The sequence below is a fragment of the Mastomys coucha genome, unplaced genomic scaffold, assembly GCF_008632895.1.
Source record: "Mastomys coucha isolate ucsf_1 unplaced genomic scaffold, UCSF_Mcou_1 pScaffold16, whole genome shotgun sequence".
Classification (NCBI taxonomy): Eukaryota; Metazoa; Chordata; class Mammalia; order Rodentia; family Muridae; genus Mastomys; species Mastomys coucha.
The window spans coordinates 7804256-7817207 of NW_022196898.1; the positions used below are offsets into that span (position 1 = coordinate 7804256).

The 12952-nt window shown below is 39.7% G+C and overlaps 1 protein-coding gene across 2 annotated transcripts in view; it reads left to right on the plus strand.

The window, feature by feature from the left end:
* Window positions 1-12952, plus strand: part of Tm4sf4 (transmembrane 4 L six family member 4) — a 63591-nt gene that overhangs the window by 12216 nt on the left and 38423 nt on the right. The window contains exon 2 of one of the 2 annotated variants that reach the window (XM_031373889.1): window positions 5618-5705. The exons of the other annotated variant lie outside the window; for it this stretch is intronic. The gene's annotated coding sequence lies outside the window, so the exon portion shown is untranslated. The remainder of the gene's footprint in view (window positions 1-5617; window positions 5706-12952) is intronic. 2 annotated transcript variants of the gene reach the window in all.

Sequence of the window (12952 nt, forward strand, 5' to 3'; positions counted from 1 at the left end):
AAAAAAAAAAAAAAAAAAAAAACACCACCCTCCTAAGCTGTGCCCGAGGTCCTGACTCTCAGACAGCGGGAGAGTAGTGCATGTTTATTGTTTAATATCACTAGGTTCTTGTAGTAACTTGTTATGCAGTAACAAATAACTAGTACCTATTCATAATTATAAAACATTAGAATGTTAAATATGGTGTATATTGACAAAAAGAATCTCCTGTAACATCATGGGAACTTTTTAGTAGCTTTCCAGAAGACTTATGTGGTATTTAATCAAGATATTTGGTGTTGGAGTCAAGCATCCCTAAGATAGACTCCATTCCTCAGTGAATTTGTGACCTCAATTTTCTTGCCTCTAAAAGGGGGATACCACTTCTCTGAATGCTTGTTTGGGAAATCAGACAAAATGGTGCACATCCAGTTGCATGGCACAGTCCTTAGCTCATAGTGAAAACTTGATAGTTATTAGTCTTCTTTTGCCAACTATCATGTTACACACATCTAACATCACAATAAAATTAGAACAGATCCGTATGTTCTGCAAAGGTCAGTTTAGCTCCAGTGCAGCTTAACAAGCATTTGTAGGGGAGGAAACAAACACCATACCTGATAGGTCCTGGAGTTAATGATTCCATTACTTGAGATGCCAAATCTTTTAAATTCAGACTCCATTTTAGAGAACCTGACCTAAATTTGAACTTAAGTAAACTAACAGACTGGTACCTAGCATGAGTTTCCAAGTTGTCCACCAATAAAACCTGAGCCTAGCTCCAGTCTCTAGGCTAATCCCCAACAAGACCAGAGTTTCCAGGTTATATGCTCAACAAGACCAGTATCTCCAGGTTATTCCCCCAACAAACCTGTACCTGAGGTTAAAAGCCCACCTCCTACCTAACAACAGCCAGTGCAGAGGGGAGCAGAAATTAAGTTTATGATATTGACTCCCAGCATCAGCCAGTTAGGTTAAAGGCCACAGTAGCTTTCCAATTAGATGATTGTACATGCACTCCCTGCTTGCTGCTTACTATAAAGCCTTGCCTGATAGACATTTGGGGCTCCCCTACCACTAAAATCATCCTGCCTGATGGTGGGGGCAGGGGTTGAGGGCTGGGGCAGAGCTAGTTCAAGCAGAATAAAGACCCTGCTGTGAGTTGCATCAGATGAGCTCCTGTCTGTGTTTTGGGGGATCACTAACATTTCCCCTGCACAACTTAAATCAATCCTCAAACCTGGTTATTGAAGTAGACAATTAATCTGCTTTAATTTCCTCAGTGGTGGTGGCACCAGTTCCTTGCTACCTACTCCAATGTCCTGAATGAGGCTCTGACAGTGTCCAACTAATACAGAAGTAGAGGCTCACAGCCATCCATTGGACTGAGCACAGGGTCCCCAACGAAGGAGCTAGAGAAAGGACCCAAGGAGCTGAAGGGTTTGCAGCGCCTTAGGATAAACAACAATATGAACTAACTAGTACCCTCAGAGCTCCCAGGGACTAAACCACTGACCAAAGAGTACACATGGTAGGACTCATGGCTCCAGCTGCATATGCAGCAAAGGATGGCCTTGTCGGTCATCAATGGGAGGAGAGGCCCTTGGTCCTGTGAAGGCTCTATGTTCCAGTATAAGGGGAATGCCAGGGCCAGGAAGCAGGGCCAAGAAGGCTGGGGAAGCAGGCTCTTCCCCAGCTCTTTCATGATTAGTACTCTGTCTTCTGCAGCTCTCAAGCCTGCATCGTATTCCTTTCCTAGCATGGCAATTATAACTCCTCTTGGTTCCCTTGCCCACAAATCCTATCTCCTCTCTCCTTGCCCAGCCATTAGCCACTGGCAACTTTACCAATCAACACTAACCTGGGGCAGGGACCTTCAGCATCTTAAATGTGGATTCCCATGCAATTTTGGGAACCCAAATAACATAATGCAAGCTTTAGGCCAAATCTACAATGGATGGTGTCTTAGAACAACAGTGCATGATTTACTCTTGGGATCTGGTATGTTAACTGGGGCTGAAGGGATGGTTCTCATGTAAGACAATCAGATGGCAGTTGAAGTGCCTGAAGATGCGCCTATGGCACTTTCCTCTCTCACTTTCCCAGTGCTTCAGCTCTCCCCACATGCCACTTGTCTTCAGCAGTCTAGGCTTCTCTCATTGGTGAGCTCCTGCCCCAATGTAGCAGATAAGAAGTCAGTGATCATAGAGACAGAGCTTGAGAATCATCCAGGGTCTTTTCTGCCATATGTTGACAGTCAACCAAGCCACAGACCATCTCGGGCTTAAGGGGAGCTGGGAGAGACTCTGCTTCTTCACAGGGAATGATATGTATGTTCCCTTGCACATGGCAAGGGAACTGGTAGCGACAAATTTCCCATCTTTCTTGGGGGTGGGCTTCTTTTTCCTACCTCTAGAAATGCTCCATGAAAGGCAAATATCTATATCAGATGGAAATGTCTTCCTCTTAGCCAAGACAGCTTTGTTGTCTTGGGACTTGACCTACAGATTTCATCCTCCATGAAAGCAATTTCGCATGCTGTACTAAATCAAGGCCTTGGGCCAATCGGATGACTGACTGTTTTCATTCTCTTTCAATGCTTTCTTTCCTTGGTTTCCAATCCAATAGTCATGGCTTTGAATGAATGCCGCTTGCTCAGATAAGTCTTCCAACTAATATAAGCCTCGTACTTTAATAGATCTTTGCTCTCTTTTAAAGTGCACCTCAGTTTGTGATTTGACATTTATGAGATTATATCAGTTTCTAGTTTCTTGGGCAAAATTCTACCTTGTCATTTATCCTAAGCGTGTGTGTTACCTCAAACATACTAGATCTGCTGCAAAATATTATTTGAATGGATGGATGGTTCCTTCTCACCAGAATAATTTAATGCTGAGAATTTTATCTTCACAAGCATTTGTTTAGTTTTCAAGGATCAGAACTTAGAAACTTTAATGCCCGAATTAAGATAATTGTTTGACTCTGTGACTCAAGCAGTATGAAATGATTCGCTTTAAGTGTGTGCTCCATAGCAACAGACATGACCTCAGCCACACCAGGGTCAGCTGAAGGAATATTTCCAGCTTTCAACTCCCACACATCATTCCAGGACAACTGCATCTCAAATTCCTTTACAGCTGACTAATATCTGGTTCAAGTGGATATTTCAGATGCAGTATCCACTTAGCTAAAAATCTCCCTGAATTGTCCTCACCCCACCTGTAATAGCTCCTGAAAATTTGCTCAGCAAATTTTACTTCCATACCCACACTCTGAACGAAGTCTTCACTAAATCCCAAACCCTGGAATTTTCTAAATTTTAACATCTTGGTTTTCAACATATTTACATACAGCCTGATTTAGATTTAGTGTTCCCCAGAACTAGACACACAAATAAGTAATTGGATTCTGAGAATATTTCCTTTTATTGAAGATTTATTTGTACTTATTTATTTATTTTTGGTTTTTCCTGTCAGAGTTTCTCTGTGTAGCCCTGGCTATCCTAGAAATTACTCTGTAGACCAGGCTGGCTTTGAATTCACAGAAATCCACCTGCTTCTGCCTCCTGGATGCTGGGATTAAAGGCATGCACTACCACTGCCTGTCTTCATAATTATTTGTATTTGTATTATTCCTAATTTTGTATAGGTGTGTGTTTGCATATGGGTATGTGTACATGAGTGCAGGTGCCTGTAAATGGCCAAGGCATCAAATCTCCTAGAATTGAAGTTACAGATGATTGTGAGCCACTTGATGTGGATACTAGAAACTGGACTTGGGCCTCCTAGATATACACACCACTTAGCTTCAGTTATTATCAGTTTGTGACAAGTAATGTTATACCCATACACCAACCCATTTCCCTTTTCACAGTCAGATTGAATAGGATAAAAGACTCAGGGGACAGCAGAACCTGGAGAGGTTGTGGAGAAAGAGAACATTACTTCATTGCTGGTGGGATTGCAAACTGGTACAACCACTCTGGAAATCAGTTTGGCAGTTCCTCTGGAAATTGGACATAGTTCTACCGGAGGACCCAGCTATACCACTCCTGGGCATATACCCAAAAGATGCTCCAACATGTAATAAGGACACATGCTCCACCATGTTCATAGCAGCCTTATTTATAATAGCCAGAAACTGGAAACAACCCAGATGTCCCTCACAGAGGAGTGCATACAGAAATTGTGGTACATCTACACAATGGAGTACTACTCATCTATTAAAAACAATGAATTTATGAAATTCTTAGGGAAATCGATGGATCTGGAGAATATCATCCTGAGTGAGGTAACCCAATCACAAAAGAACACACATGGTATGCACTCTCTGATAAGTGGTTATTAGCCCAGAAGTTTGGAATACAGGAAGAACAACCCACAAACCACAAGAAACTCAAGAATTAGGAAGACTAAAAGGTGGACATTTCATTCCTTCTTAAAAGGGGGAACCAAATACCCATGGAAGGAGTTGCAGAGATTAACTATGGAGCAGAGACTGAAGGAAGGACAAGCCAGTCTATATATAGCTATCTCCTGAGAGGCTCTGACAGTACCTGACTAATACAGATGTAGAGGCTCACCGCCATCCATTGAACTGAGTACATGGTCCCCAATGAAGGAGTTAGAGAAAGGACCTATGGAGCTGAGGGGTTTGTAGCTCCTTAGGATGAACAATATGAGCTAACTAGTACCCTCAGAGCTCCCAAGGTCTCAACCACCAACCAAGGACTGCACATGGTGGGTCTGATTGTTCTGGCAGCATGTGTATAGTAGAGGATTGCAAATTTGATGTTCAATAGGAGGAGAGGACTTCGGCCCTGTGAAGGTTCTGTGCCCCAGTGTAGGGGAATGCCAGGGCCAATAAGTGGGAGGGGGTGGGGTTGCAGGCATGGGGAGGGGGGAGGCAACAGGGGTTTGTTCTTGTTGTTTTTGTATGTTTGTTTTTTAGAGGGGAAACTGGGAAAGGAGAAATTTACGTGTAAGTAAAATACCAAAAAATAAATCACTCATAAATAGTCTGATAACAGGATAAGGAAAAAAAAGATTTTTAAGCAAATAGCATATATCAAGTAATTTGGTTCATATCTATGTAGGTAATTATCTTCAAAAGATAAGTATAGTCAAACTTTAGTATCCACATTCTGCATTTGTAGATTCAACCAACCACAAAACAGAAAAGTATAGTGGATATACATAGGCTTTCTCTTGCCATTCTCTGAGACAATCTGGTATTACAGCTTTTTACATGTCATTTATACTTTATTAAATACCATACATAAGTAATCTAAAGGTGTTTTAAAGTCTAAAGAAGAATATGTGCAGGTTACATGAAAATCTGTATCATTTTATAGAGAAGAATTGAGCATTTTTGGATTTTCATTTTCTCTGCAGAAGCCTAGAACCAAAGCCCCATATAGACACCAATGAGACTCTAAAGCAACACAAATTAATACATAGTCACACCCAAAAGTACTCTAGGCACTCTCAGTTGTCACTGAGTTTAAATTTGTTGTCTAAGACATAACAAAGTTAGTCTTCTCAATTCCTGGACTCTGACACACACACTACAAAGTAAACATACACACTCACTCATTTAAGATTGATACATGTGTTTTATGACATCTTTTATTATTCAGTGGAAAATGTGACACCATGGGGCTTCTGGCTTTGCTATTACCAATGTTTATCAAGAAGAGACCTCCTGAAACAACTATATATATTCAGGTTTGTGTTTCTTCCCTGTTTGCTATAAGGAGGAATATACATTATAGGGAACCATAGTTCGTTATTAGAGTTTGTCAGGAAGAACCTGCTATGCAGTTTGGGTGGAAAACATTGAGAAATATCTAAGAAAGTGTGGCTCACTCTACTCTGAATGTTATTCAAAATTTGAACTACTTTATTACTGGATATCCCTGTAGGCATCGTCCATGAAATGGACAGAATAAAAAGATACAAAGGCGATTTAAGAAGGAAGGGTTTATTTTGGCTTACACTTCCAGGGGATACAGTCCATCATGCCCGGGGAAGTTTTGCAACAGCAACAGGAGACATCGGTCACATCTAATCCAGAAGGCAGCAAATAATGAATGCTTGTAATAGATCACTTCATTTTACTCAGTTTAGGACTCAAGCCCACACAATAACACTACTCAGATTTAAAATGAGTCTTCCCATCTCAATTAAGCTAATCTAGACATGCCCAGAAATTTGCTTTCATGATGATTCTAAACTCTATTAAGTTAACAATTTAAATCAATCATAATAACTCCACCTTTTGTCTACTTGACACCAGACAAATAACTTTTAAGCCATAACCTTCCAACCCATCTCCATAGGCCATCAGTATTTATCTACTGTTCTATTGCTGTGATACAACACCACGACCAATAGAAACCTGGGAGGAAGGAAGCTTATTTCATCTTAGAGTGGTGATTCAGCATAAAAGGAAGTCAGGCCAGGTACTCAATGCAGAAACCTGGAGTAAGAACTGACATAGAAGCCACTGAAGAGTGTTGGTTTCTGGTTTTCTCCCCGTGGCTTGCTCAGTTTGGTTTCTTATGCGACCTGAAATTGCATGCCTAGCAGAGGTACTGGACCCTACCACATCAACCGTCAACCAAAAAAATGCCCCCATGTGCTTTTCGACAGACTAATCTGGTGGAGGTATTTTCTCAATTGAGGATTTCTTTTCTCAGATGCCCTTAGTTTGCATTAAGTTGGAAAACAAACAAACAAAACCAAACCAATATACCATCTCATAATGCAAAACGCTCTTAGTAAAACTTCAAAAGTCCCCATACACTTTAACAAGTCCCTGCCTTAAGGTAAAAAATTCAAGTCTCACTTGAGACTCAAGATAATCTCTTTGCTGGGAGCTCATATTCAATCAAAAGCAGCATACACCATAATGTACAATGACACTGAGTAAATATTCCCATATTAAAAGAGATGAATGGGGACAAATCAAAGAATGATTGGATCAAAGCAATATAGAAACCTGCCAGGACAACCACTAAACCTGGTGGTTCTACGTCTGGCACCTGGAGATCCTGATGGAATCATCTAGACTTCATAGGGTTTGAAAAGCTTATCTCTTCAGCTCTGCAGCCTACAGCACACATAATTTCTTTCTTGGGCCAATACTCCTTTTCAATACTTTTCCTTAGTGCATTCCCCATAGCCCTGGCATTTAAAATATCCATTGCAACTCAAGCTTCACCTTCAGCTTCATGCAAGTAAAGCTTAGGACATTTTTGCAGGTGTTCAGACTCTGCCACAAATTTCCTGGCCTCAGTAGATCTTTGGGACTGTGATGTACAAGTCCATGAGCCTCTAATTCCTGCATGGTTCACACCAGTACCAGATGGATGATACTGGCAAGTTCTGCTGCCAACTCAATATAGAATTTTGAACTATAGTCACAGCAGCCTCTGTGTTCTGGCCCAGGGTAAACACTTCTCTATGAGGTTGCTTTCCAGGATCAGAGAATCTCTTAGCAGTATTCAGCTAATGCTCCATCTTTTCAAATGAATTCACATTTTTGAAGATTGGAACCTGTGGTGGGTGGAGTCTCACCTCAGATCACCTCTCCTATTTTCACAGGACAGCAGCTGAGATTTCTCTTTAACAGCACTAACCTGTTTAACAACCACAGATGCTCTGTCATATGCATTTTCCTCATCTGAAACTTTGAACTTGTTTGAATGCCTTTTCCATGTCAAACTTCACACATTTTTCATCTTTCTTATGTACTTTTTATTCTCTCATCCTTTATAGCCCTAGACAGGAGCAGTAAGTAGAAACCATGACACAGCCTGAATGCCACTTATCATGACATTTCCTCTTCCAGACAAATGAGCCCATTGCTTTCAAGTTCAACCTGACCCATGCTCTCAGGACCCAGGCAAAATACAGACAGGTTCATTTTCAGGCCATCATATAAATGTCCCACAGCCTAGTTCCTAGTAGAGCTCTTGTTCCCCTCTGAAATCCCATCAGTTGGGCCTCTATGCCCATGTTTCAGCAATCTCATCTTCCCAGCTCCCACTACCATGGGTCATTGAGCTCTACTTACAAGTGTCAAGGGTTTTCTAGCTCAAGGTTCCAAACTTTTTCATAGTCCTCCAGCAGTTCAGTTCCAAAGGCTTTCAGACTACATCGTCAGACCACAACAGTTCCACTGCTTGGTACCAATTTTCTGTATTCATTATTTTGTTGTGACAGGCGCCTGACAAAAGAAACATTAGGGAAGAAGGAAAGTTTGGTTTTGGCTTACATTTCCAAGGTGTCCTGCCCATTGGGGCAAGGAAGTTGTCGTTTTAGGAACAAGAGACAAACATCACATTGTTTTCCCAGTTGGTTAGCAGAGAGCAATGAGTGCCTGTGCTCAGACTAACTTCTCCTTTTTTAAAATTTAGTTTGGAGTCCCAGCCAGTGAAAATGCATTAGCACAGTTTGGGTGAGTCTTCCCCACTCAATCTAATCTAGATGATCTTTCACAGAAATGCCTTCGGCTTATCTCCATGGATATTCTAAACCCTATTGGATGGTTGAGATTAACCATCGCATGGAGTGAGGTGCTCCCTGGTAAAGAAGACACAGGGACTCACTCATCAGGAAAGGGAAATATTTTAAGTTTTGTGGTTTGAGTAAAACCTTATCTAATAAAAATATTCTCTCATGAAAAAAAAATGAGCTGTGAGTATTAGGCAGGTTGCTTGTGATACTAATTTCTAGTTAGAACTATCTGATATGACCTAGAGGGGCTCTTTTTCTTTCTCACTGACATGTCAGCTTCAGACTGACTCATTGATATCACCTTCACTACTGATTCTATTAACTTTCTGCTCTATCTTTCTTTCTTTCTCTCTTTTTGTCAATATTTACTGGCTTAAGTCTTTGATTGTGTTATTTTTCAGGTGTTTATAGGCGTCCTTAACTCTTGTCCTGAAGACAAAAATGAATTTATATTTGAATTAATGAAAAGGATAAATGTTTAAAAAGGTGAAAAATTAGCCCTGTTTTTTTTTTCCAGGCACTCCCAAAACACACTCGTTTTGGTAGGCATCAACATTTAATCTGTGTAAAGCAGTAGGCAGTTCAACATTTCAAACAACATTCAGCTCCCTTGGACATTTAAATCACCTCTCACACTGGAATTTTCAGAAAAAAGCACATAAAAATGCATCACATATATATACACACATGGGGAGATTATCAAACTCAAAATTCTGTAAAATGATATTCTTCCTAATGGTGCTTTACTCCAATATTTTTCATTTCAATTCATTAAAAAAAATAGATGCTGATTTCACTATTTCCTACACTAATTAGTCTGTACCCATCAAAACTAAAATGGCACTAAATAGAGAGTTAGTTTGCACAAAATAAAATATTTGTGGCTGTTTGACTGAATTGAGATCAGGACAGGTGTACTATTGAAACCAAAGTAGGTATTTTGTATATATCATTTAAAATATTTTAGTCTTAACAGCAGTAACATCTAATGCCACAAAAAGCAGTAAGTTGTGTATAGAGGGAAGTGTTATACCAACATGTTAGCATTCATTTGGCTGCCCCTCTCCTGAGATGAATGCCTTGGGCATTTGTTTTATTACATATTAGGGCAATCATAACTGCACCACCAGACAGAATAATTGAATTCTAGTGCTTGCCAAGAGCTGTCTCTATTCCATGTTATCTGTAAGAAATCACTATGGACAGATGACTTGGGGAGACACACCTTAAACTTGGGCCTTTTCTTACTGAATGTTCATTCTGCCTTCCCCACTGTCAAATGGGTTTTCCATTTGTGATGAGCGGAAAGAACCCAGGTCTGTCCAGATGGACTTAAATGAGATGATTTATGAAGTTTTAAAATCAGTATCAAAAAGAATGTTCTAACTTGGTTTTGAACCTCAAGCTCTAATGAGGCAAAGAACTTCACTCTTCAAGAATAGACTAGAGACCAGAAAAAAAATAAAATGGGACGATTGAGCTGAGCACATTAGGATGGATGGCCTAGAACATGGAGTTGTGATACGCATGGGATTCATTGCTACTTTGGAGGCTAGTGCTGGCTGTGCTGGGGAGACCCAATCAGACAGAATGCTTGGAAAAGATGGCATAGCATCAGAAATCTGCCAGTTCTCTAAAGCCTTAGGTCCTCACCCTCTAGCCTCTGGTGGAAGGCTTTTCCCACCAGCGTGTCCCTGCACACTTTCCCTTATCCCTTGGGATAGGGGTTCCTTCTCACCCTCAGATCTCATCCTCAGTGTTCCTGAATATGTGGTGAAGCAAGTTCTTACAGACTCTCCATCCATCTGCATTCACTTTCTTCCTATCCTGTCTGGTTCTTTTAATGGTTTTATTATCTCTATTTCCTTTGTTTGTCTATTCTCCCTAATTCAACCCTATGACAACATGTCTATGTCTATAAGCCCAGCAGTAACTGGCTCAGAAGTAACACCCAACAAGTATTTTTAATTAATTAATTAACTAATTAATTAATGGGAATATGGGACATATAAGTAAATAAACTAAAAAGTGGAAAGGTATTACAGCATTTTCTCTCCACAATCACGTTAAAGCAGTGACAGGCCTGTGATTGGGCAGAGAAAATGTTGCAACATTAAGGAAGTTCCAGTAATAAAGAAAACTATAAGTTGAATTCAGACTCAAGTAAGATGTAGTCCACTCTGTATAGGATAGGAAGTGGTGTGTGTGTGTGTGTGTGTGTGTGTGTGTTTGAAAGAGAGAGGGGGGATTAATCAGAAGAAAGAAGCACAGATACTTACATTTATTAAGCATATTGAGCACGTGTGTCTTAGTCAGAGTTTCTACTGCTACAATAAAACACTATGACCAAAAAACAAGTTGAGAAGGAAAGGGTTCATCACTGTTCATCATCAAAGCAACTCAAGACAGGAACTCAAACAGGGCAGAACCTGAAGGCAGAAGCTGATACAGAGGCCATGCAGGGGTGCTGTGTACTGGCTTGCTCCTTGTGGCTTGCTCAGTCTGATTTCTTATAAAACCCAAGACCACTAGCCCAGGGATGGCCCCACCCATGATGGGCTGGACCCTTCTCCATCAATCACTAAGAAAATACCCTGCAGACTTATGATCTTATGGAGGCATTTTCTTAATTGAGGTTCCCTCCTCTCAGATGACTCTAGCTCATGTCAAGCTGACATAAAACTATTCAGCACAATGTGCTTTATAAAGCACGTGCTTCTGTTACACATTTTGTAATTTTCTTTATAAAATTATACTTTAAATGTGGATACATTTTTTTCTATCATAACCTAAATGAAACATTCTTTTCCTGTCCTACATTCCCATGGAGGTCCAAGAACATATTTACTTAAAAATAGTTTTTAAATTTTTATGATGGTAAGATTATGTTATATGAGTTAGGAAAAATCAAGGAACACAGTGTAATATGACTCTAGTAAAACAAGCACAGGATTTATAAGATGAGATATGAGTGGTATAGATCACCACATCACCTGGCCTCTTGCTCTCTACAGTACTGGGTACATACCCATCTGTCGCTGTATTGCTGCACTTCGCCATACAGTGTCTAGTGCAAGGCAACGTCATGGCATTTACTTTATTTCATCCATTTTTATTTCCTGGTGGAAAAATGAATGAATAGGTCAGTACTTTTATTTGGTGAGCCACAATAACACACTTGCTCATACATAGAAATTTAGCCATATGTGGTAGTACAGGGTTTTAATTCAAGCACTCAGGACACAGAAGTAGGCATATGTCTGGATTCAAGGCCAACCTGATCTACCTAACAAGTTCCAGAACAGCCAGACCTACCAAGGAAGAGAGAAAGAAAGAAAGAAAGGAAAAAAGAAAGAAAGAAAGGAAGGAAGGAAGGAAGGAAGAAAGAAAGAAAGAAGGAAGGAAGAAAGAAGGAAGGAAGGAAAGAAGAAAAAAGAAATTTAAAGTCAAGAACTTTGAAGTTTTCATTATACAATATTACAGAGTTTTAGAATACAGTAATGATTTTAAGAGGCATTATGACCAATTTAAAGTAAATAAAAAGTAAAACTTGAAGACATAATTGCAATCCATTACTATCATTTTAAAGTAGTTTATGCTTTAATTTAGAAGCTATAAGTTAAGAAATCCATGTAAATGGGCAAGAAGAGAGAATCGGAGATTCTTTATAAAATTATACTTTTATAATTAAATTACTGTGCCCCAGCAATACTAACTACATTCTTTTTGTCTGCTTCATCTTCAGACTCTCTCTCTTTTTTTTTTTTTTGAGACTACAAGATCATTTCTTGCCTCCTCAGACTTACTTTAAGCCATTGAAAATTTTCTGAGTGATTTGTTATGCAGCTATAACTAATTAATACAAAAGGTGTAACCTCTCTAAAACTGGTATAACAATCTTTCAACGAAATGGCTATTTAATACATGCAGTAGTCCCTACACACATCTCTTCAATTTATTTTCCCTGGGAATGGTGAGAAAAGAAAGTATTTATACAGCCAAAAGAAACATAGACAATTAACTTGGGAGGTGGCTTGTAAGGGAACAACAAAGAGTGAGACTGAATGATTTGCTTGACATTTGTAGCTCTTGTATCAAGTTTGAAGAAGAGGACTTTATAAGTTACTCTTTCTCTGAGATGAATGCTTTTCCAAATTATCACAGCCAATGAACAAGATTCTTACCCTCACCTAATGTCTGTGCCACCCTCCAAACAGAACCAGTGTTCATTGAAACAGTTGATGAATGACTTTATGGGTAGACCATCTTAATACACACATCATTTCTTAAATGAATGTAACCTGTTCTCTGTGGGCTGAGAATGAAGCAATCACTCAAGTCAAATAGCTTTGACCATAGCAGGAAATCTGTATCCAAAAATTATGCCTACAGTTCATTCCTTGGCACAGCAGAACTGTCAACTCTCAGCTTAGCTACTATGGAGGTAAAAT